Source organism: Trichosurus vulpecula, chromosome 7 (genome assembly GCF_011100635.1).
Source record: "Trichosurus vulpecula isolate mTriVul1 chromosome 7, mTriVul1.pri, whole genome shotgun sequence".
Taxonomy (NCBI): Eukaryota; Metazoa; Chordata; class Mammalia; order Diprotodontia; family Phalangeridae; genus Trichosurus; species Trichosurus vulpecula.
The window spans coordinates 78809897-78835604 of record NC_050579.1 but is presented as its reverse complement, the minus strand read 5'-3'; the positions used below and the strand labels follow the sequence as shown (position 1 = coordinate 78835604).

At 40.6% G+C, this 25708-nt stretch overlaps 1 long non-coding RNA gene across 1 annotated transcript; it reads right to left on the bottom strand.

Moving 5' to 3' along the window:
• Positions 1-706: 706 nt before the first annotated feature.
• On the bottom strand, positions 707-14847 carry LOC118855970. The gene is made up of 2 exons (XR_005010826.1): positions 14739-14847; positions 707-1483 (listed from the first exon to the last, which is right to left on the bottom strand). It is a non-coding gene; the product is annotated as an uncharacterized LOC118855970 (long non-coding RNA).
• Positions 14848-25708: the final 10861 nt, after the last annotated feature.

Below are 25708 nucleotides of genomic sequence, written 5' to 3'. Positions count from 1 at the left end.
TATACACATTATCTCACTTTAGCCTCACAAAGACCCTGTGAGCTAGGGGCTATTATTATCTCCCTTTTACCAATGGGGAAACTGAGGCTCAGAGAGGCTAAGCAATCTGTCCAAAGTCACACAGGTGATAAGTGCCTGAAGCGGGATTTGGAGCCAGGTCTTTGGAACTCCAACATTCCATCCATTGTGGAATAGACAGAATGCTGGACTTGGAGCCAGAAGGCCTAGTTTCAAATCCTACTTCTGCCTCGGGTTGTGGGACACTAGAAAATCACTTCATCCTCTGAAGGATAATAATGCCTGTATTTCTGACTTCACAGAGTTGTTATAAGGCTAACGTGAGAGGATATGCATGGAGTACTTTATAAACAGTAAGTCACCCATTGCCATTCCCCTGAAGCATGGGATTAAAGGGCAACTTGGTGGCTCCATAGTGCATAGATCACCGGGCCTGAAGTCAGGAAGACTCATCTTCCTGAGTTCAAATCTGGCCTGAGATACTTGGTAGCTGTGTGACCCTGGGCAAGTCACTTAACCCTGATTGCCTCAGTTTCTTCATCTGTAAAATGAGCGGGAGGAGGAAATGACAAACCTCTCCAGCATCTTTGCCAAGAGATTCCCAAATGGGGTCACAAAGAGTTGGGCATAACTGAAAAACAACTGAAGAACAGTAATAATATAGAATTAGAACTGAAAAACTCGGCAGTCATAGGATAAAATTTAATGGAGATTTGTGTTTGATACAAGAACAAGTTTCCTGAGGGGGGGAAAAAGAATGTTTCTTGAGAAGCTTCGCTTTCACAGCGTGACACGGAAAGGGCACCGGCTCCGGAGTCAGAGGACCTGGGAGCAAATCGTGCCTCCACTGCTTTCTATCCGGGTGACCTTGGATAAGTGACTTGGTCTCTCCTGGCCTCAACTTCCTCATATGTAAAACAAAGGGGTTGGACTAAATGGCCTCTGAGGTGCCTTCCAGCTCAAGATCTGTGGGATCTGATGATGCCATCTCTTCCAAATGCTCAAAGACCTGGAAATCTGACGCATTTAATGATTTAAACTTGATATGAAACCATAGCAAAACGAAGCCGAAAGCAGGGAGAGGGAATAGGAAATAGAAAAGCAGAGACAGATGGGATTGTCCAAATACGCCTAAAGTGAGCACTGAATCATCCAAATGCCAGAAGATGCACAGTCCAGCCATCAGACAGGCCCGAGCCTGTGGAATCCCTGTCCTGGGTGATTCTGAGAAATAGGCTCAACAAGCGTCTTTTAGGTGATGCTATTACTTCATCTCTTCCTGGAAGAACCGTAGGACCTCTTGAAATCTTTCCAGATCTATGGTTCTTGGATGACGTAGAAGGAGATGAGTATCTTTCAAAGTACTGGCATTCATTAAAGGTCGGTCTTCCATTTCTTTTCTGTTCATTCTGCTAACTCTAGGCTTTCTTCTTGATGTGAGTGTCTTTGTAGTTTTACTGAGGACCTGGAAGGAACATGTTATTTCATTTTCTGAATACAGGAAGCTGTACAGTCTCCACCTAAAAGTCTAAACCTCATCCCAAGTAATTCCTGCCATCCACCTCCCTGTTTCTATTCTCAAGCTGTTGAAAACAGTAAGGGATATCATGAAATTTTGCTGACTTTGTTGACTTCAGCCAGGTCGTCACTGCTGCATGGATTCCGTTTCGATCACCTGGCATTGACTTTTTTCTTACAATCCCCACAGCTGTTCCATACCGTCTCCTCTCTGAGTTCCTAACTCTCCTCCCTTCACTATCAGCAGATGACCTTGACCAAAATATGGAGACCATCTTTGAAAAATCCATCAGCTCATTCCTTTTCCCTTTAGTCTCAGAGGAGGAATAATCTTTAGAATTGTAGCCAGAAGATTTTGTGCCTGGATCGAGTGCACAAAATAAGCCCTCAAATGTTATGGTCAGGGGGAGTGTTGACCCTCGTGGGCAGATACCTTGAGATAACCTGAGGCTGCTTCTGAAGCTACCAGCCAAGTGAAAAAACAGAGGAGGAAAGAGGAGAATTCATGTGAGGTACTACTGGTGGGATGAAAAGATGCATGCCACGTGGTGGCTTCTTATTTTATTTTATTTTTTGGTAGGGGGGAAAGGCAGGGCAATTGGGGTTAAGTGACTTGCCCAAGGTCACCCCACTAGTAAGTGTGTCAAGTGTCTGAGGCCGGATTTGAACTCAGGTCCTCCTGACTCCAGGGCCAGTGCTCTATTCACTGTACCACCTAACTGTCCCATGGCTTCCTATTTTAACTGCTGTATTTTCTTCTATGAATGATATAACAGAATTTAATTGTTTAGGTATTCTAGAACCAAAGTCTCCTAAAAGAAATTGTAAGAAACCATTCATTTGTAAGCTCTTAAGAACCCCCAAAACAAAGTCATTGCAATTAATTCATTTTGTATTTAAAAAAAAAGCAACTTGAGCTAATTTGCAAAGGAGAAATTCAGGAGAAGATTAGTTCTGTAGGTAGGTTGAGATATGATTGGGAGATAAAGACTAGAGGAACTGAGAAAGTAGCAAAATAAAGTGAAGTGTCAAATCAGAATATGAAAAAAGAGAGGGACAATTTTGAGAAAATGTAAAAAGTGAGAGAAAATTTAAATGAGTAGAGCTAAGAGGAGAATGGGTGGAAAGATAAAGAAAGTTGGAATCCATCTGCACTGACACAGTGTGAATGTCAAACTCACTTAGCAGACAAGTGTAAAAGAAGAGTTAGGACTGATGGAAAATTGAAGAACACTTTTTATCTCATTGAGATAAGGATACAAGAAACTTTTTATGCCTGTAAATTTGTAAACATCTGAGCATTATTTGGAGAAACGACATTAGAATTAATTCTGAGATTCTTCATGATGTCTGAACTGTATTTCACTGAATTGGATAATCTTTTTGATATGGAAAACTAGCTGGAACTATGAATATAATTTTAAATTTATAGAATTCTATCTAGTTACAACATTTACCAAATGAAAAAGTATAGAAATAAATTTGCAGCATGGAATTTTTTCAGTGTAGCATACCAAAATTCTGTCCTTGAAGGACCATTAGGAGAATATGTATTTTAGGCCTTAAGTGAAGAACACACATTCATAATTTCTTTGCTATGCAACAGAGATTATGTTTGTAATTTCCATGTTTCAGATGATCATCATGGACCCTAAAAGAGGGGGCTGAGAATACAGGACTGCCACATCAGATCTTTGGCAGTAGGCTAACTGAAAATAGTAGGCCCTATAATTTGAAGCGTTGGCAATAAATGGCCCTTGGGAAAATTGAGATACTGTATGATGCCATGTGCAACTTTAGATCCAGATGCAATTGAACTTATTCTAGTCTCATTTAAAGTGGTACGTGTGCTCTAATTAGGCTAATTGTGATGTAGATCTGGCCTTAATGGAAAATATTCTTAATATTGAGTATTAAGGCAATATGTTTAGAAATCACAAAAATAAGTTTTGTTAAAAGCATAATTGGACCAAAATTACTTTATGCATGTCTTGAATATAATCAGTACAGAATGCCAAAATCTGTAAGATGAATGAAGTATCTTTTGTTTTATTTAAGATAATTCAGAGATGCATTCACCTGAATCAATATCATTTGACTGGAATTAAGTTTTGTTTCATGTTTTAAATATATAATATTGTTTATGTTATTATTAGGTTTCTAATTTTTCTTATATTGTGAATTTTGGGAAACCATTGTATAAGAAATGTTATTAAGAAATTGAAGTGATTATATCATTAGGAAATTAACTCCTCTTTTGATTTGAATGCTGTGAAAATTATTAAGTTATTAGAATCTCTCATTGTAATGGTAAAACCTATCACATTTTTAATTAGGTGTATTTTTCTTTAAAAGGAAAAATGATAATTACCTACTATGTAGAAAAAGTATGAAAAAGAAGACTTTATCTGTAAACTTGCCAGGTTCCTTGGGACCTTCTAGTTGAGCAAGGTCACAAAATCTTAGTGGCCCTGTGAAAGAAATTGCTAAATATTGTGAAATTCTGAAAAAAAGAATTGGTTTACTAAGAAACACCCCCATCACAAACATAGCCAAAGTGGAGGGGAAGTTATATGTTTGCTTGTAGTATAGAAGTAATTTATATGATTACATGATTATGAAGCTATGAAATTATACCTGGAATAGTACGTATTGAGATTATAGCTTGACTTCAATCTTAAAGACCTACTTTTGCTGTAAGGGGTTAATACACAATGCCTTGAGAGATGGAGATGTTAGTTTGGAGGTTTAAAGAGAAGTATCATATATTCATGTCTATGTGAAATTCCAGAATGTGATTTTTTTATTAATTTTGTAAGAAAATTGCCCGATATATAGGCTTTGACTATATTTTAGTAATTGTCTATAAATTCTCAAATTGGATTGAGAATTTTATATATAAAATTGTTTTAGAAGTTGTAAAGAAACTTTTAAATCATTTCCCACCCCCACCCCCTTTTGAGGTCTTGCTCTCTGATAATATTAAGAGAAGGAAAGGCATCAAGGGCCTCAATTGTCCTTTTTTTAAAAAAAGATTCTTCCTCTAGCCTATAGATAGCACTATTTATATCATGTATGGGATTCAGGTAAAGACGGAAAGATCAAGTGTTATATGAACTTTTATATGAACTATGAACTACTTCAATGTTCTTCCTATCTCTCATTTTTCCCCCCCAAAATCAGTTTTCACCATGTCAACTAATTGCTGATTAGATTCCAGCTACTCAATTACACTGTCTTATCACTAATAGGCTTTAATATCACTGCCTAGAGAATCTCCACAATTGACTTGCATCTGGATGTGGCCAAGAAAATACCTCCACAAACCTGCCCTGGTAACAAGGTGAAAAGGCCCATTTCACATTCTGTCAATAAACAGCCAAGTTAAAGATTTCAAGATTTTTATTCAGGGTTGCATGTCTCTGAATTTGAGTAGATCAAGCTGGACAATTTGTGGACATTGATCAAGGACAGATGCCTTTGACCTAGAATTTCCAAAGCAAAATGTCTCCCAGAAGCAGACGTCATAAAGCACACAATTAAACCTAAGATGAAACAAGGAACCATTTTTCTAAATGGATGTTAATATGCATTCCTTGTTTCTTTTTGTTCTTCTGAATATATCTTTATTGTCCGTTCCCTCTTTTTGGAAGGTTTAAGACCTAGTTTGTACACCTTGCTTTTATTCCCACATTTATTATAGTACAATTGTTGACTATTCAATATTTTAAAAAATGTTATGGATTTTGTGGATTTCTTCCCCACATTTTTATTTCATCACCACCATATGCTTTTTGGACTAAGTATCCTATTTTGCTGTTATAAACAGCTAAATTGTGAACCTGTACATTGAATAGTCCTGATGTGATGACACTTCCAAGGAAAAATCAAAGGGAGAAATTGTGGGAGAGGTAGACAAAGACACCTTCCCCTCCTATATGAACCCTAGGCATGTGAATTTACATCAACAGCTATTATAGCTGTGTCCTTCACTGTCTCATTCTCACTTCTTAGCTACTGAAGGTGGAGGATTCCAGAGTCCTAGGAAATTTCTCCTCCCTTCTGATCAAACAGGCAGATTTTTAAAAAAATAAATTTAAGTGAGACTATCTATCAGCTATAGTTAAGAATACACATTCTTCTCCAAGTATACTATTCTTTTTATATAATCACCTGTGCTTTATGAAAAGCCATTTTTCTTTTCTTTGTTTCACAGAATGTTACTTTGAATAATGTTTAAGTTAAGGATGTTACCCTAAAAATCTGTATGTAATGAGACTCTTATGTCGTGCTGGGGTAGATTGCCATCCATCTTGAAATCTGTACTTGCCAGCCAGAATAAACAGCTATTTGCATCACTTGACTCCACACTGCTATTATGTCACCCAGACCTCAAGAACCCATATTGGTGAGTGATGACCCTCTTGGGTCCCTAAAAAAAATTGTCACTACTGTTTTTGTTGTCAGAAGTGGGATTTTTGAGGTCAGCATTCCTGATCCTGTTCCTTCTAAGAGGGAAGGAAAGTGAATTGAAAGGTAAATTCCAAAAAAGTGGCTGAGGCTGTTCCTGCCTTGGACTTTTCTTTCAGTTCCCCCACAATCTCAGTTGGAGGGGGGGGACTGAAATGCAGATGGTTGAGAGGATTTCAAGGGAACCTACCAGCCTTAGATAGAATAGGGGTTGCCTGAAAAGGGGGAGGGGAGAGATCATAGAAACTCTGGAAGGGAGGAAGGAAGAAAGCACTGTCAGAGGAAGTGGTTATATAGGTAAAGGGGAGGAGAGTCCTAAAGGATTATGTGCTTATATGTATGCATTGTAATGTTTATGTTCCAGTAACTTAATGGTGTCTTTTAAAGTTTTTTTTGTTTCCATTCCACCAATCTCCAGGGGAGAGTCTTGAAAAAGTCTCTTCAAGGTTTGGGGGTCCTCCCACTCCCAGAAAAGGACTTTCTGTGAATAGAGATCCAGGTAACCCAGTTCAAGTCTGAGAACTCTAAGAGTAGAAAAAGGCTCAAAAAATCATAAGAAAGCTTCTGGATTGTTCTTTTTTTTCTTTTAATGGAGAAAAACTAACATAAGGGGTCATCCTGTTTTCATGAAACTGAGTTTTAGCAACTAACCTCATCAGACTAAACCTTGGAATGTGAAAGTTAAAATGTGGTCCACTTGTCTTGGAGGACAATGAAATTGCTGGCCAAATCATGCTCTTTGCATCCTTAAAGAATAAAATGGAAAGCCAAAAAAATGATGAAACTCTGCTGTGTTTGTCTTTTTCATCTGTCCTGTGATTTTCAGGCTCAGCTTTCATCATTCTCTCTGAATGGTGCCAACCCAAATAACACGCAAGGCCAGGCAGGCCGTGGAAGCAGGAGCAGCTTGTTCCTTGAGAAATGATTCTTCTGAGGTGCAAAAACTGCAACTCTTAATGGAATCTCTGAGTCAGCAGGAGTGGGCTCTGAACTGGGTCCCATTTAGAGATAAGGAAGGAATGGCTGAGCAAAGAAAGTTTTATGATAACACTGTAGGTCTTTGCAAAAAGTGGGAAGATAAAGGTTGCAAAAGGAGATATTTTCCCCAACCTTCACAACACCTTTAGGCAGTCAACCAACAAGCACTTTACTATGGTTATGTGCTAAGTACTGTATTAAATGCTGGGGACCCAAAGACAAAAATGTAAAAGTTGCTGCCTTCAAGGAGTTTCCATTCTACCAGGGAAAACAAGTACGTCTGTGGGAATATGTGTGTTTGTGTGTGTGTGTGTACACATATACATATATATACATACATATATATATGAGTATGTGTATGACTACATAAATATATATAGATAGATGTATCTCTGTCTATCTGCCTATCTATTATCTATATATAGTTGCTGTTCAGTCATTTTAGTCATGTCTAACTCTTCATGACCCCATTTGGGGTTTTCTTGGCAAAGATACTGGAATGGTTTGCCATTTCCTTCTCCAGTTCATTTTACATATGTGGAAACTGAGGCAAACACTGACTTGCCCAGGGTCACACAGCTAGTAATTGTCTTTGGCCAGATTTGAACTCAGGAAGATGAGTCTTCCTAACTCCAGGCCTGGCACTCTATCTGCCGCACCACCTAGCTGCCCAGTTCAATCTCAATGTGGCGAGAGATCTTCAGTGTAGTATCCCAGGAGTCCCAGCACTTGGCCTTATGCTGTTTAACGTCTTTATCAATGACTTGGTAGGGATTGGATTCAGTGACCTCTAAGGCACCTTCTAGCAACAAATCTATGATCCTATGAACTACATGGAGTACTTCACTAGAGACCTTCCCACAGGCTGATATCAACCCATTAATGTGTACTCTTGAAACTGGTCATTCACTCAATTCTGAATCAACCTAACTCTTCTGTCACCCAGCTCATATCTTTCTAATTTGGCTATAATGAAAAACTTGGTCAAATTATTTGCTGAAATCTAGGAGTAATCTATCTATACAATTTCCCTGATTGACCAATCTAGTAACTTTGTCCAAAAAGGACATGAGGTTAGTATCCCATGACCTATTTTTTATTTTGCTTTAACATTTCCAAATTACCTCTACTCTGTGAAAGCAATTAGGCAAAATAGTTTCATCTGAAAGTTCATGCAGCATTCCACCTATGTAACACCCCCCAATCTCTATTTTTAAGTGTTTTTATAATAAGCAGAAACGCATTTTCTCTCCCTTCTTCCCCATTCCTACCCTAGTGAAAAAAAGAGAAAAGAAAAACAAATTTCTTGCTCAAATCAAGCAAAACAAATTTTCTCATGACCTATATGCAAACATATATATTGTTCCTACACCTTAAATCTATATCCTCTCTCTGTCAATTGTGAGGCTTGTTTTTAATCAACCCATGCTTGCTCTTAGTTCTTGCTGCTTTCCTTTCTAAATTCTCACAACATTTTAAGGACTTAAGATGTAATTACCTTCAATGATCCCTCCATTTATGCAGATAAGAATCCTTATACAATCTAGTAGATGATCTTTGGAAGTTGCCACAGCTGAAAAAATTATCAACTTGTGACCAACCTGGTGATAGGTCTCTCAGAGCTTGGTGAGACTTGTCCTTGAATGAATATACAGTCCAGGATCACCTCTCAAGCTTGGTACAACCTGCCTTTGTGTGCACTCTGTTAACATCACCTTCAAGAACCCAAGTTTCCTTCTAATCTGTGACGATACATGAGATTTGGATTTTATGCTCACGAATATTGACAGGAATGAAAGTCAAGTTAACCAGACAATAGTGTGCAGACCCTCTCCTAAAAATAGGGATAACATCTGCCCGTGTCTAGTTATATAATGTCTCTCTGATCCTCCTAAGATCACTGACAGGGGCTCAATAATCACACCATCACCATCATCATCATCATCATCATCATCACCATCATCACCACTGCCACCACTACCCTTATATAGAAATTTACACATATCATCTTATCTAAGCCTCATAACAACCTTGTGAGACAGATGCCACAGGCATCACTATCCACATTTTAAAGATGAAGATAACCAAGACCCAAAAAGGTTAGGTGATTTACCCATGGTCATATACCTACTTAGTGTCAAACAGATTTGAAACCCACATCTTCTCCAAAATAAGTCTAGCTCTTTGGTCATGTGGCTCTTTTTGCTAGTATTTCGTGTAGATGTGAAAGCAGCAAGAAAAATAATACATAAGACAAGTGGCCTTTCTCCTTGGAACTCTTTGTGCATATTCCCTTGGTATGATGCAAAGTCAAGAGACTTAGAGGAAGGTCCTCATCACATTTGGTGGATGTCTCTTCAAGGATTAGGAGAATATGGATAAGAATTATGTAGGATAAGAAGGCCTGAATGGGATGTAATTTGGAGAGAGTACTCTCATTACTGAGCTCATAGATCTGGCCTAGAGGAATCCTATTATTATAAATATACTGCCAGTACTCATGGCTCCGAGTAAGAGACATTTGAAGAGTTTGAGAAAAATCTTGATCCCAATTAGTGTAAATAACAGATCCCCTGAAACATTGGCTTATATTTGATTCCAGCCTCATAGAAACATGCAATGTGAAATCAAATAATGGTGACCACTTCAGGGGATTCATTGTTCACATTAATCAGGACTTCCTGTAACTAAATTATCACTGTGTTCATAGAACTTAATTAAATGTCCATTTAGTTAAGAAGTAAGAATTTGGAAGCAATGAAATTAGCAAGGCAAAATGGATGAGAGAGGTTGTTCTGCCCAGTGTGTTAAGATTCTATTTAGATCAAAAGGAGTTTTTAAATTCCAGGGGGAAGAGGAAGTGACTTAACAACATCATGAGAAGGAACAAAAGGGAAGGGGCTGTGGAGCAGCTTAAACCACCCAGATTGAAACCAGAGAATCATAAAAGAGCATCGCATAAGCCTTTAGCCCTCCAATAAAAATAACAAAGAAGACAGTGTTCTCCCTGTTTGAACAGTGAGAGAGAAAGCAACTTAGGAGAAGGAGTCTTCTGCAAGCACTCTACATGCAAATAAATGAATGGTCAACCTGATTTCAACTCAGTGAAAAAAAGGCAAAAAAGTAAAGTCTGGTTGCTGAGCTTTCCATCAACCAATCCCAGAGAAGGTGAAACCTTTGGGCCAAGGGCTTTGGTCCCATAATGACAAAAGACTGTCACTGGGGCCGTAGATAGGAACTTCCTTTTACAGATTTTGGACAGGAAATACTTTGTAAATTTGTAGTAAAGGGTGATAGAAGTGTGAGTTATTATTATTGTTATGATTGGCACATTTGGTTTATATGATACTGTCACTCATATACTGCTGGTTTGAAATAGAAACCAAAGTTTTCTAAATGCTATTCCTCTCTCAATGCCAAGCTCCAAGAAGCTTTCTTTAACTCCTCCAGGTCAGTTCAGATCAACAAGCATTTATTAGTCTTTTACAATGTCCCAGATACTGTGCTAAGTGCTGGGGGTACAAATACATGGAGAAAGAAAGAGCAGTCCTGCCCTCAAAGAGTTTACATTCTAATAGGGAAGGACAAATCAAGAAAGGAAGCGGAAAAGGAGGAGGTGGAGAAAGAAGGCAGAAGGAACTGTGAGGATGCATGAGAGAGACAGTGCTGAGTGTCAGGAGTGGAGCCCAGAGAGGAGTGAAGACATGGCCAGCCTGAGTAATTTCCTCTAGCCCACATTAATTTCTCCCTTTTCTGGTGTAGTGGAAAGAGTCCTGAATTTGGAGTCAAAGGATCTGCCTTCAAATACTGACTCTTCTATTCTTCCCCTGATCTCTCTGGGCCTTAAATGTTAAATGAGGGATTTGGATGAGATAGCCTCGAAGGTCCCTGCCAGCTCTAAAACTATGACCCTCAACCAGGACGGACTGATTCAATGTTGGAGCAGGAGGGGAAGTCCTTCTTCCTCATCCTCATCATGATGACACTGAATCATGGCAAGTGTTTGGGGGCTTGAGATATGAAATCATATCCTTGTGGCACCTCAATTCACCCTGGCATCAAATGGTAAATCACTTTGTTTCTGCCCTGGCAGCAGCTTGTGGGTTGAATGGAGGCACTAGACTGAGCTTGTAGTCTTAGCCAACTGTTAAAACTCAGCAGTGATTGACAGCATTGATAACAGAACAGTCAGGTATTTACTGAAAGAGATTGTATTTATTCTACCTGCTCTGTCATAAACCCATCATAGTTTCTATCAAAAACAAGCTGCTAACCTGGTGTAGATTATAATCTCTTTTTGTATCCAGCCTATTACTTCCATTTGTCATCCCTGTTTAAAGTAGTTTTGCTGATCTGAGTTTATCGTGTTAAAATTTTTTTCCTATACTTTTTTCCTACATATCTTTTTCAATATCTGCATAATTTCACAAAACACTATAAAAATCACCCAGTGCAAGAAAGCTTTCCTCCCCTTATCACATCAGATCCCATCAAAGGTGTTTTCCATTGTCCAGGAGGATGTGTATAATAATGTCCAAAACTCAAGAAGGATTCCCTATACATGGTGGGTTCTTCTAGATGCTTCTATTGGAGCATGATTACATACTTGAGGTGTTGAATGCACAAAATCCAAGGATGCTACAAGGCCTCCTCAATAAGATGCATAGTCACTTAAAAAAGACCATCCTGGCAAGCTATACAAGGAAAAATAAGAGAATGAAGACTGGTAGTGCCCTGTCTTAGTCCATCAGTACCTATCCTGGATAAGCCCTGCAGATGGAGGGTGAGCTGTGGTTGAAAATGAACAGGAGAAAGAAAAAATGTAGGATTGCATTGAGGGAGCTGTGAAACGTGTCCAACGATCTCCAGCTAATCCCTGATTCAGAGCCCATCTTTTAAGCCCCACTATTCTCCCAGTGGAGAAGCTGCATGGTGGGTGGTTGCAGGGGCTCTCAGACTTTTTCATGTCATGGACCCCTTCTCGGAATCATGTTTTTAAATGCTTAAAACAAATTTCATGGGCTATGATTACAATGGAAACCAAATGTGTTGAAAACATTTTAAAAACAAAACAAGTTTATAGACTCCCCCAAGTGAAGAACTCCTGGCATGACCAGGCTTGGAATCAGGAAAATCTAAGTTCATGTTCTCCCCCAGACACACATGACTAGTTAGTTATATGGCTTTGGCAAATTACTTGACCTCTCTGTGTCCCAAACAACTCTCTCAGACTTTACGTTTTAGACAAATTTTGTGGTACAGTGGAAAGAACGTTGGCTTTGGTGTCAGAGGTTGTTGTTGTTGGGTCATTTTTCAATTGTGTCCTACTCTGTGACCCCATTTGGGGTGTTCTTGGCAAAGATACTAGAGTGTTTACCATTTCCTTGTCCAAGTCATTTTACAAATGAGGAAACTGAAGTCAACAGGGTTATGCAACTTGCCCATAGTCACACAGCTAGTCAGTGTCTGAGGCTAGATTTGAACTCATGAAGACAGTCTTCCTGACTCCAGACTGATGCTCTGTCCACTGTGCCACTGAGTTCAATTCCTGCACCTGTCCTGGGAAGGTGTGACCTTGGGAAAATTACTTAACCTCTCATAGGATCTATAATCCTCTCTATGCTCTCTAAGGCCCCTTCTGGTTCTAGATCTGTGATGCTATGGAATTTCCTCCCAAATTCTTTCTAGGTCTATCACAAAAGTTTGCGCCTGGTAGATGCTAAATAATAATTTGTTGATTCCTTTCTACCCATCAAAGAGGAGGGACTTCTCCCCTGCTCAAAAACTTTCATTGGCTCTCTTGTCTCCAAGAGACATATCAGCCAAACTGGAGGATCTGCTGAGTGACCTCTCTGATTCTCTGCTTCTGAACCATTCTGCTGCTCAGCGACATTCACTCCTTAATAGCAAACGTAGTATCCATCACTTCCAGAATAAAATATAGCTCATAAATGAAATATCTCTCTCTCTCTCTCTGTCTCTCTCTGTCTCTGTCTCTCTCTCTCTCTCTCTCTCTCTCTCTCTCTGTCTTTCTCTTTCTCTCTCCCCCCCTCCCTCTTTCCCTCTCCCCCCTCTTCTTTTTCCTTTCTGGGTTCAAACTATGGATCCCCTCTGTAAATGGCCCCATCTTAGTATATGATTAGTAATCAAATTCTCATTGTCTATCTATAATCAGGTAAATTACATGTGCCCCCAAATCATACAACAGTTAAAATGTCCATATCTCTTCCATATGTAATAGTTTGTTACATACAAAATTCAGCAACTGGTTGTCTCAAAACTCTATCAGGGTAATATTGCTTTAATAACTGTTTCTCTTATTACTCCTAACAACTTGACTCAACAACCAACCTTAAAATGCTGGCATCCAAGGTGTTCCACAATCTGGTTTTAACCTATAGTTACAACTTATTTCAAGTCATAGCATCATAGATTTAGAGTTGACAGGAATATTTGCATCCATCATGTCTAACCCGTTTCATTTTTCAGGTGAGGAAACTAACAGTGAAGGTAAATAATTTGTCCAGGGCCACACACTAGTAACCATCTGCAGAAGGATTTGAACTCAGATCTCCCTGACTTGGATCTAGTACCACCTTGCCACCTAGCATTTAACTATGTCTATCAATCATTTGCCCAATTCAATGTTCCTTTTCTCACCAGTGCATTTGTACAAGCTATCTCCTAATGCCTTAAATGGCATTCTTCTTCTTTTCTGTTTCTGCTCATCCTTCTTTTCCTTCAAGGCTTATGGCAGGTACCAGCTCCTCCATGATGCTTTCCCTAACTGCTCCTGCCCTAGCCCTACAGTTGCTAGTGATCTCTTTCCTCAAATCACTTTGTTATATTTATACTTATTGGTGTCAAGCACTGCACTAAGTGCTTTACAGTTATCTATCTCATTTGATTCTCAAAACAACTCTGGAAGTTGTGTCGTTGTTACACCCACTTTACAAATGAGGAAACTGAGGCAACAGAGGTTACATGACTGGCCAAAGGTCACACAGTTAGTAAGTGTCTGAGGCTGGATTTGATTGGTGCTGCTGCTGCTGCTGCTGCTACTACTACTACTACTAGCTGACATTTATATGGTACTTACTATGTACCTGGTAATGTTCTAAGCACTTTACAAATATTATCTCTTTGATTGGTACCTCAGTGGGATGTCAGTTTCTTGAGGGCAGGGACTTCATTTTTGTCTTTGTATCCCCTGAACCTAATGCTTTGTACACAGTAGGTGCTTAATAAATGCTTATTGAATAAGATGGCGCTTTTGTGCTCCATTTGCAGATTCCCCATATAAACAAGAACAAAACAGGCTGGTTAGGGACAGGGTTTGGACAAGGGAGGGAGTAAAGACTATTTTAAATACCCACTAGTGAGAGGCTAGGGAGTGGGGATTCTAAATTTCCCCCATAGGTACCCTGCGCCTTCTGCAATACATTACCTATGGCCTTTGAATTGACAGAAAGATCTTTCAAGGAAGCATTATAAATTTCTGGCCAGAGACTTTAAAATCTTTTTCCCTCAGCTCCTCTTCTGCCCAGGTGTTTTTGTTTCCAAGCAAAGGAGGCCCTACCTGAGTGGGCAGACCAGGCAGGTCTGCCGCCAAAGAATCCCGGGCTTGGCTTCCCTCCTAATCAATACCACACCCCCAGTCTGCTCTCCCACTATATTTATAAAAGGAATCCCAGCTGAGGTGGGGTGAGCCTTCTTTATGACTCACTTTAGGAAAGCGCAAAGCAATGACTTACCTGCTTGATCCGTTTCTCCCTAACCTTAGCCAGGCTGACTAATTTGAGGAAGTGTGGGCACAGTGTCTCCTGTGTGACTTTAAGGCAAAAACCCAGAGCTGAGAACAAATGTCTCCTGTAATGTCACACTATGTCAAGAATGGGGTTGATGCCCTGGTCCTTATCATAAATGTCAACAGCATTTTAAAACAAAGTTTATTTTTAAACAAAGTTTTATTTGGGAATGGCTCAGTGGGATGAATGAAAAGGATTCCTCAATTTTGTTCCCAGGTTAGGACTAACCAATGTCTGTTAACATTATTTTGGTACTCTGCCCTCTGAGTCCATGAAACAAATGCTTTGGCCAGATTTTGGCAGGCGAAATGTGGCATAAATGTTTCCTGGGAACAGAGGTGGGATTATCACAGTGGTGGTTTTTTTTTTTATTATTATTATTCTGAATTTGACAAATGCCAAATAAGACAAGGATTTGCATAGAACAGATAAAGGATTGTACATGAAACTGCAAATTTCTATAATGTCCAGTTTGTTTTTAAATATATAGGCATGTATATGTGTATAAATATATGTAAAATAGATATGCATATTTAAATATAGGTATATATGTATGAACATATGTATATAAATATATGTATGTATATATAAATTCCACATGTAACTTATAAAGTTGTCCTGTTTGTCTATGATTCCTTCTGGACTTTTTTTTTCTGTTCTCTTTATACAATTTTTTTAAAAAAAGCTTCAATTACCCTCTTTAATTAATTATTTTTTTGTTACCCTGTCCTACCTATTATAGGTATAGAAAGAAAGAAAAAAAGAAAGAAAGAAAGAAGCGAGGAAGGAAGAAGGAAGGGAGGGAGGGAGGAAGGGAGGAAGGAAGGAAGGAAGGAAGGAAAGCCCTTGCAACAAATATTAAAAACAAATTCTTGCATTGACCATGTTACAAAGTGAGTATTTCCATCTGCATCCTGATCTTGATTCCATCTCTGTGAAGAGGTGGTTAGCACGCCGCATCATGCCTCCTCTAGAATCACGCTTGGTCATTGCATTGATCAGAATTCTTAAGTCCTTCAAAGTTGTTTTTCTTTACAATGCTGTTATTGAACGCGTTGTTCTCCTGGTTCTGCTTACTTCGCTTTATATCAGTTCATGCAATTCTTCCCCAGGTTTCTCTGAAACCATCCCTTTAGGGTGGCTAGGTGGCACGGTGGATAGAATGCCAGGCCTGGAGTCAGGAAGACTCATTCTGAATTCAGATCTGGCCTCAGATACTTACTAGCTATGTGACTTTGGGCAAGTCATTTAACTCTGTTTGCCTTTCTAGCTGTCTCCATTGTCAACATGGCAGAGACGTCATAAGATCATTCTCTTGCCTAAAGTTTTTCCTCATTCCTGGCAACTGTTATCATCCACCCACCCTCTCTCCCAATCCAACTTGTATATATTTGAATTTATTAACTTGACATTTATGCTCCATATATATATATATGTATGTATATATACACACACACACACATGAGTATGTGTCTATATTACATACTTAGATATAAATATGTGTGCTGTGTATATACATGTGCATATACATGCATGTATGTGTATGTGTACATATGTGTGTATATCTACATATACATGCACATGTGTGTGTGTTGGGGGGCAGCTAAATGGTTCAGTGGATAGAGTGCTGGTCCTGGAATCAAGAAAACCTGAATTCAAATCCAGTCACAGACACTTACTACTTGTGTGACCTTGCTCAAGTCACTTAACCTCTGTTTGCCTTAATCCACTGGAGAAGGAAATGGCAAACTACTGTAGTATCTTTGCCAAGAACACCCCCAAAAAGAGGTCACAAAGATTCAGACATGAATGAATGACTTCGTGTGTATATTTTTATGCATGTATATGTACATATATATGTATGTATATATACACATATATGTTCTCTCCCCTGTTAGAATTTCAGTTCATTGCAAGGAAGGATTGCATGTTCTTTATACCCATACCCCTAGTGCCTAGCACACAGTAGGTGCTTAATAAATACTTCTTATTAATTGATTGATTATAGATCTGGAGATGAAAGGAATTAAAGAGGCCAGGTAGACCCGGCCACGCTAGCAATTTTAGAGAGGAGGAAACTGAAGCCCCAAGAAGTTAAGACACTCCCCCAGAGGTAAATAATTAAAACCCAAGACTTCTGGTTATGGAACTGGTGCTCGTACCTTTTGTACTCAGGGGAAGGCTCTGAGGAAGACCAAACAGCTATAATCAAAGAGGTGAAAAGAAACTTTTCCCATTTTTGCCATAATAAAGAACTTTCTACAAAGCCTCTCTGTGTCTGTGGGACCAAGCAAAGCAAGAAACATGCAGAGCCCAGAAGAGATATGAAGGTCTAGCTCTATTGGAAATGCAGGAGATTCATGCTGAGAATTTCTCTGCCTGGGCTTCTAGTCTGACACTTAACATTTATGAGCTGTAAATGAGCATTTAGAGGAAACCAGCCCTGACTGCGGTTTGGGAGGGGAGGCTGCCTTAGGCCTGAGTGCTTATACAAATAGTCTGGGGTTTGGTCACTTCCCAGACTGCCAGCAGACATAGTCGTTCTTTTCTTTGGGAAAAGTGGCCTTGCTGGTCCCCCGGTGTGAATCTTCCTTTCATCTGGGAGTATCTTTGCCAAGAAAACACCAAATCGGGTCACGAAGAGTGGAGCACAACTGAAATGACTGAACAACAAACAGAACCATGAGGCAGCAAGGTGGCTTGGTGGATAGAAAGCTGGGCCTGGAGTCAGGAAGACCTTAATTCCAATTCAGCCTAGCTACGTAGCCCTGAACAAATCACTTAACGCCTCCTGGTGCCATTTTATTTACCCCTCATCTGTAAAACAGGGTTAATAATAGCACCTCCATAGGATTGTTGTGAGGATCAAATAAACTAGCAGAAAACTGGAAGCTCTATTATTATTGCTTGTTACCATCATCATCATCAATCAATAAACATTTATTATTGTCGTTATTATTATCAATATTGTAAGATTTTGGCTCATGGACATTCTGAGCTGGCCAACTATGTGGTTGGAGTAGCTTTTTCCTATTGACTGTAAGGGCTCAAACTTTTGTAAAATCTATCTGATAAAGCGTGGTGGCCCCCTTTCCCCCCAGGCATTCGGGGGTGAAGGAGGAATGAACCCCTGTGAGGTGACACCATGTGGTAAGGATGGGGAGGATCTGAGGACTGCCCCTCACTGCTGTCACCTTAGGTCATGTCAGACCATGGGAATCTTGGAGCACAGTCTTTGACATCCAGCCTGGAATTCTAGATTCGAAGATGCTCATGGCTCTAGCTCTCACTGGGGACTCTACTCCCTGCAGTGAAAAGGCCAAATCTAATAGACCAAAGCACCAAGCCCATTTCTGGGGCCACAAAGCATCTCCCCCATAGATGCTCCCTCTTGGGTGATTTGAACATGCACCAAACCCCATTACATTATTGTATATTTCTTCTATGTTTTGTTCTCTTCAACAGAATGCCAGTTTCTGTAGAGCAGGGACAATTTCATTTTCTCTTTGTATATCCAGCATTTCTTCTCCCTCCTTCCTTTCTTTCCTCCCTACTTTTCTCTTTTTTCTCTTTCTATTTCTTCCTTCCCTCCCTCCTTTCCCTCCCTCTTTTCCTTCCCTCTTTCCTTCTTTCCTTCATTCCTTTCATTCTTCTTTCCTTTCTCCCTCCCTCTTCTTCTTTCTTTTATTTCTTCCTTCTTTCCATTTTCTTTCTTTCTTCTTCCCACTTTCTTTCTTCCTTCCTTTTCTCTTTTCCTTCTTTCTTTTTTCCTTTCCTTCTTCCTTCCTTTCATTCTTCTTTCCTTTCTCCCTCCCTCTTCTTCTTTCTTTCCTTTCTTCCTTCTTCCCACTTTCTCTTTCTTCCTTCCTTTTTTCCTTTCCTCCTTTCTTTTTTCTTTTCCTTCTTTCTTTCCTTCTTTCCTTCTTTCTTCCTTTCTTCCTTTCTTCCTTTCTTTCTTTCTTTCCTTCCTTCCTTCCTTCCTTCCTTCCTTCCTTTCTTTCTTTCTTTCTTTTTTTCTTTCTCTCTTTCTTTCTTTCCCAATCCACCTGAATTCTCATGCCTTCCCTCTGGTGATTATTTCTGATGTATCCTGTACACAGCTTGCTTATACAGAGCTGTTTCCATGTTGTTTCCACATTAGATTGTGAGTCAGCACTGTGTTTTATTTCTTTGTGTCCCCAGCACTTGGTACCTAATAGGTGCTTAATAGATCTTCATTGACTGAACTCAGTTTTCCTGACTCCAGGCCTGGCATTGTGTCCACCACACCACCTAGCTGCCCAGGACTAGAGCTATTCCCCCACAAACAGGAGTTTCCTTGGGATGTGGGCCAAGCAAACAGTCAAAACAATAATAACTTTTTCCCAGGTATCTTATTTTTTCCTTCTGATCTAGACCTATGATTACACTGTGTTGGCAACTTCTGATGTGGAAATTCCTCCCTCTGATGCAAATGGGCAAATCTTTCATAACTTATCACAGATTTCCAGCTAGGAGGGACCTCAGTCCATCTAGTCTAACCCCCTCATTTTAGAGAAGAGGAAACCGAGGCCCAGAGATATTAAACAACTTGCCCATGGTCCCAGAGGTAGTAATGGCAGAGCCAAGATTTGAACCCAGATGCTCTGACTCAAGAGCCAGCACTCTTTTCTCTGAACCAGGGTGTCCCTAACCCTACTAAGATGAGTCTTAGAAAGCTGTAGGGGGACCTGAGCTAATAAGTACCTTGGCCAGTGTCACAGAACCAGTATTTGTAAGAGGAAAGACTTGAACCCAAACTTTGCCAATCCTAAGGTCAGCTCTTGACATGGCCTAGTAGAAAGAGCGCTGACTTGACAATCACTGGACCATGGTTTAAATTCCACTTCTGAGATAAATCATCTGTGTGACGTTGGTCAAATCACTTAGTCTCCCCAGGGTCTGTTTTCTTATCTGTAAATGAAGGCTGCTGAATATACTCCTTTCTGGGCTCTACTCGACTCTCTGAACTTCTTCTACCATACCCATAGCAGCCTCCTCACCCAGGAAGTTCATTCTGGGCCTAGACTTCTCATATTGGAATTACACTCCCCACCTGTGACCCCTTTCTGTGATTGGTTGGTTCTTCCCAGAGCCACCAATTTAAGGCCAGCCATGGTGGTGCAGTGGATAGAGTGCTGAGCCTAGAGTCATGAAGACTTACCTTCATGAGTTCAAATCTGGCCTCAGACACTTACTAGCTGTGTGACCCTGGGCAAGTCACTTAACTCTGTTTGCCTCAATTTCCTTATCAATAAAATGAACTGAAGAAGGAAATGGCAAAACACTCCAGTATCTTTGCCACAAAAACCCTAAAATGGGCTCATGAAGAGTCAGACATGCCTGAAACGACTGAACAACAATGGATGTCTTCGTTCTTCTCTGGGCGCCACTCCTTACTCTCTAGACATTGTCTACTATGGTCCTTTATCCTACCTTTTATGTGTTTTCTTCCTCCATTAGAATATAAGCTCCATGAAGACAGGGACTGTCTTTCTTTCTGCTTCTGCTTGAATCCCCAGCACCTAGCACTGGGCTTGGAATATAGTAAGTGCTTAATAAAGGCTTTTTGACTTGGCTAGACTAGACTAGAAGGCATCTAAAGTACCTTCTATGACCCTGCCATTCATTACGTCATTACACCTCACCACATACCTTGTTTTGTAAAAACCTGGCATCTGACTTCTTTTAGCTCATTATTCTGATGGTATATATGGATGGTACTATCTGGGGCAAGCTCTAAGTCATACATTTATCTTCCTATGTCAGCATCCATTTCATTCCCTAAACATGGTAGCAAAGAACACTGCTTGGCAGAAAGGCTTACCTCCTGGATGTGACCCAAAGTCTGATGATTTAACATTCTATCTCTTAACTCTCTTTAAAAATACTTTTTTTTTAATAAAAAGCTCCTATGGTTCTTTCATGTTTTCTCATGCTAGTTCTATGTTGGGTTGGTTTTTTTCCCATTTTTGTTAAAATTCTTAATGGCTCATAGCCTGATGTTTTCATATTTTCTTTCAAGCCCTGATCCTCACTATCAGTTGGGATATTGCGCTTGACAAGAAGCAGAGAACAGGGTTTTTGAGAAGCTGCCAATGATTTTGCAAACTTTAACAGTCCACGTTTAATTCCTCTGAGGCTCATCCCATTAAAACATACGGGGACCAGCATGGGGGCCACAGCTCAGACTGGTCCCTGTTCTCATAGCAAGAAGAATCTGAAATCCTCTTCAGGGACCCCTACAAGGCTATTGTCCCTTACTAGAAGACATCAATCTCGGGGTCTCAGACCCTCAGAGCAATCACCCCAGGATTTCTTTGTGCCTCAATCAGTCTACTTGAGGATACTAAAGACGGGCAAGAACAGCTCTGGCAAAGGCAGACTACCTTTACATAGGGCCACCAGCCCCACACATAGGGATACTAGCACAAGGCAAATGGGACTTTGCCCCTGGGCACTCACATGGGAAGGGGCACTTCTTTCAGGCAGCTTCCTCTGGACTGCTACCTCCATGATGTTATGACCTTGGTACCCCACTTCTGGGGCCCTGCTTCCCTCCCTCTTCTACCCACAGAGGTGAGGTTCTCTCTCACAGGAAAGCCTATGAATCATACAGGTTCTCTGTGGGATAGGCCATTCCTTTCACAATGTGATGGCATCCACCTGCAGATTATCTTTTGCGTTGCCATCAACAATCAACAAACATGTGACAAATTCCTGCTCTGTGCAAGGCATTGTTAGGGACTGAGGAATACAAAGACAAAAACTGTTCTCCCCCGTGTTGGTAAATCCTGTATTTACAGGAATTATGTAGAGTCATGGCCTATAGGCCTGCTACCACCGAAAGAATGGTGATAAGAAAGTCTTCTTTCATCCTCAAAGAGGACCATGACATCTGGAAGGTGATGCCATGACATGCAAGTGAATTGGATTTAAGTGAGGCAGGGCTGTGCGAAGTCACTAGCCTCATTTTCTCCTCTGGAGCCATCTGGATCCAGTGGCAAGACATAAATCAGGAGGGAGGGCTAGAGATGGCCCTAGATGCAGTGGAAGGCCTTGGCCTTTTTAAGCTGAGGTATTTAAACAGGTCTCAATCTGGCTGAGGCATCACCCATTCACTGATTAAGGCTAGGTAAGAAAGGAGGCAGAATGATAATGGCCTCCTTTCTTAGTCAAAAAAAAAATCAATTTTGGAAGGAAAGACTCTCAGGGTTTCTGGCCAAAACAGAAACAATTGTGATTTACATTCACTCTGAGCCAATCAGGGCCCAAAAAATGACCAGGTCGCGGTTGACCTCGGATTTATTGTTGGGCAACCAATGAGAGCCAGAGGAAAGGGAAAAGGGAAAAAGGAAAGGAGAATGGAGAAAGGAGAGGAGAGGAGAGGAGAGGAGAGGAGAGGAGAGGAAGGAAGGAGAGGAGAGGAGAGGAGAGGAGAGGAAAGGAGAGGAGAGGAGAGGAGAGGAAGGAAAGGACAGCAAAGGAAAGGAAAGGAAAGGAAAGGAAAGGAAAGGAAAGGAAAGGAAGGGTTGTGTTGCCCAACTGACCAGTTATAGTGGGGTTTAGTAAGAAAAGATAGTATGGGCTCTGATTTTGCGCTAGGGAATATGAAAAAGGATATGGGAAGCTAAGATAATGATAATGGGGTGTAAACACTATTGTATAAACAATAAATATATCATTCGTATAGGTGTGTGTGTATTTTTAATATAGTTGTTGTTGTCCAGTCATTTCAGTTGTGTTGTGACCCCGTTTGGGGTTTTCTTAGCAAAGACACTGGAGTGGTTTGCCATTTCCTTCTCTAGCTCATTTTTCAGATGAGGAAACTGAGGCAAACAGGGTTAAATGACTTGCCCAGGGTCACACAGCTAGTAAGTGTCTGAAGCTGGATTTGAACTTGGGTCTTCCTGACTCCAGGCCCCTGCCACACTGTCCACTGAGCCAATGCATCACCTAGCTCCATATATATATATATATATATATATCTATATATATATCTATATATATCTATATATATATATATGTATATATGTATATGTGTGTCTGCATATATGATTCCTTTTCCCATATTATTGTTCAGTTTTTGGAAATAGAAGATTAGAAAATAGAGTTGCAGGTTGTGCATGGTGAGGGGAGAAAGAAGATTGCTGTTACTGTTTTTAGAAATGGAGAAAAGGCAGGGATGCAGTGGGAAGAATCTTGGGATTAGATCTAATCTAATTTTGAATTGCACTTCCTACATTTAATAGCTGAGTGACCTTGGACAAGTCATTTGAGTTTTCTAAGCCTCAGTTTCTTCCATTCCAAAACAGGGAAAGTGACAGCAGTGGGACCTTTCTCAGAGATTGCTCTGAAAACAGCAATATGTAAAGTGTTTTAATGCTATACAAAATGTTGTCTGTTATTGTTTGTCAAGGTTTCAGTTAATTGAGGCTCAGTAGTTCCCAAAGTTATCAGGCCTTCCCTGACCCTCAGTTTCTTTGTTAGTAAAACGATGGGGTTGGGATTGATCTCTAAGGTCCTTTCCAGCTCCAGGTCTATGATCCTACGAGATTCTTTCTTAAGAACCTAGTGAGAAAGAGTGTTTTACAGGTAAAAAGTGACTCAAACCTCCAGCACTTCCAATGAACGTAGCCCCAGGGTAGGGCTCTTGGCCCAGGATAAGACAGCAGCCCAACTCTTCTGCCAGGGTGAGACACTATAGAGTGGGCAGCCGACCAGAGGGCTTGGGGGGTGGGGATGGGTTAGTGAGTCACTGCCCTACTGAAAGTCTCAATGGGCGGAGGCCCCAGACCTGCCACAACTTCCTTATTAGGATTCCTCGGGAGATCCTGCCCAACTGGGTCCACCAGTTGGGTGGAGACAGGAGCTAGAGCACAGGGCCAGACTTACAAGTGGTCTTGTTGAAGTGACTTGACCTTCTCCAAATGTACCCTTTCATTAAAAAGCTCGTACTATTTGGCTTTGACCTAGCACTCGACACAGCTATGGAAACCTTAGGTTCATAGGGTTTACAGCTAAAAGAAACTTTAGAGGTTATGTCATTCCATCCCCTCACTTGGTAGATGAAGAAGCCAAGGCCCTGAGAGATTGTGCCTTCCCAGCATCACACAGCCAATATTTGAACTCAGATCTTCCAACTCTAGAGATCTTCTGCTCCATTCCTATCATACCAAGACAGTACAGTAGCTCCAACTGATTAAAAAGGCTTAAAATGGACACCGTCCTTGTACAACCTGGACAGTCTACCAGCACCATGCCAGAAATGGACTCGCTTCCATTTGGATCGTCTTAGGAAGATTCTGAAGATCACCTGGCAGGATAAGGTACCAGACACTGAGGTCCTTACTCGAACTAAACTGCCAAGCATTCAAACTCTACTGCAGAGAGTGCAATTCCAATGGGCTGGCCATGTTGTTAAATGTAAAACGTATGCTTGCCAAAAAGAATATTTTATGAAGAACTCACACAGCGCAAGTGCTCACATGGGGTCAGAAGAAGCGATACAAGGTCTCTCTTAAGGACTTTGGAATTGAAAGTGTGATATGGGAGACACTGGCACAGGACCGCCCAGCATGACATGCCTTCACCAGAGAAGGTGCTATGCTCTATGGGCAAACCAGAATTGAAGTAGCTCAAAAGAAACTCAAGATGTGTAAATTTGGAGAATCCACCCCAAATGTTCACGTGAACTATTTGTGCCCGACCCATGGTAGAGTATTCTGAGCTCATGTTGGTCTGATCAGCCACAGTTGGACACACTGTAACTTGACTCTAGCATAGTGATGTCATTTTGGTCCTCTTCAATAACCAACTAACCAGCAACAAGGAGTGGCATCTACCATCTGTCGTCTGGCCTTGCACGCAGTAGGACCAAAGGATCTGGAGCCAGAAGACACCTTAATTATCTAGTCCAACCTCCTCATTTTACAAATGAGGCCACTGAGGCACGTGAATGGAATTGTTCAAGATCACATAGGTAGTAAATGGCAGAGTCTAGATTTGAACCCAAATCCTCTGACACTAAACCCAGGACTTTTTTCACTGTACCCATAAGTGGTTTTTGACTAAAGTAAATCAATTAATAAAAACAGAAAACACGCAAATGCTTGGTTGTTTTTGTTGCTGTTTGGTTATGTCTGACTCTTCATGGCCCCATTAGATACTGGAGTGGTTTGCTGTTTCCTTCTGCAGCTCATCTTACAGATGAAGAAACTGAGGCAAACAGCATTAAATAACAAGGTCACACAGCTAGAAAGTGTCTGAGGCCAGATTTGAACTCAGGAGGATGTCTTCCTGACCCTAGGCCCTTACTCTATCCACTGTGCCACTTAGCTGCCTTATAGATTGATATACCCCATCCAGAAACAATGGTGGAGTGGATTTGATAGTGGTTTTTAGTTCCAGGACTAAAGGGAGTTGGAGAGAGAGGGGAGGAAGTTAAGGATACTCATAATCAGTAACACATAGATTGGCAAGGGGATTGTGAAGGAAGTGAGCAGAGAAAAGCTGAAATAGTTTTTCTGGCGGGGCGGTCATTCATCAAGAGCATGGGTCCCCAGAGTGGAAGTTCCTCCAGGGATAACAATCAATAACCATTAATGAGGAGGAGATAGTGGAGGAGGTGACAGAAGAGGAAGGAATGAGAAGAGAAGCACTGGTGGATATGCTGAGTGGGCTGAAAGAGAGCTAGAAGCATCTAGGAGGATAACTTTATCATCCAAATTACTTTGGTACAAAGCCCAGGCTGTCCCTCCTTAGGCACGGCTCTACTGATTCCTAATCAGCTTGGTGAATTGGGTTTCTGTCTAGGTGTGGAGTATTTGGCAGTTTTCAGTTTATTTATTCAACTAATAAGCAATTATTAAACACTTGTTTTGCCTACCATAACTTAC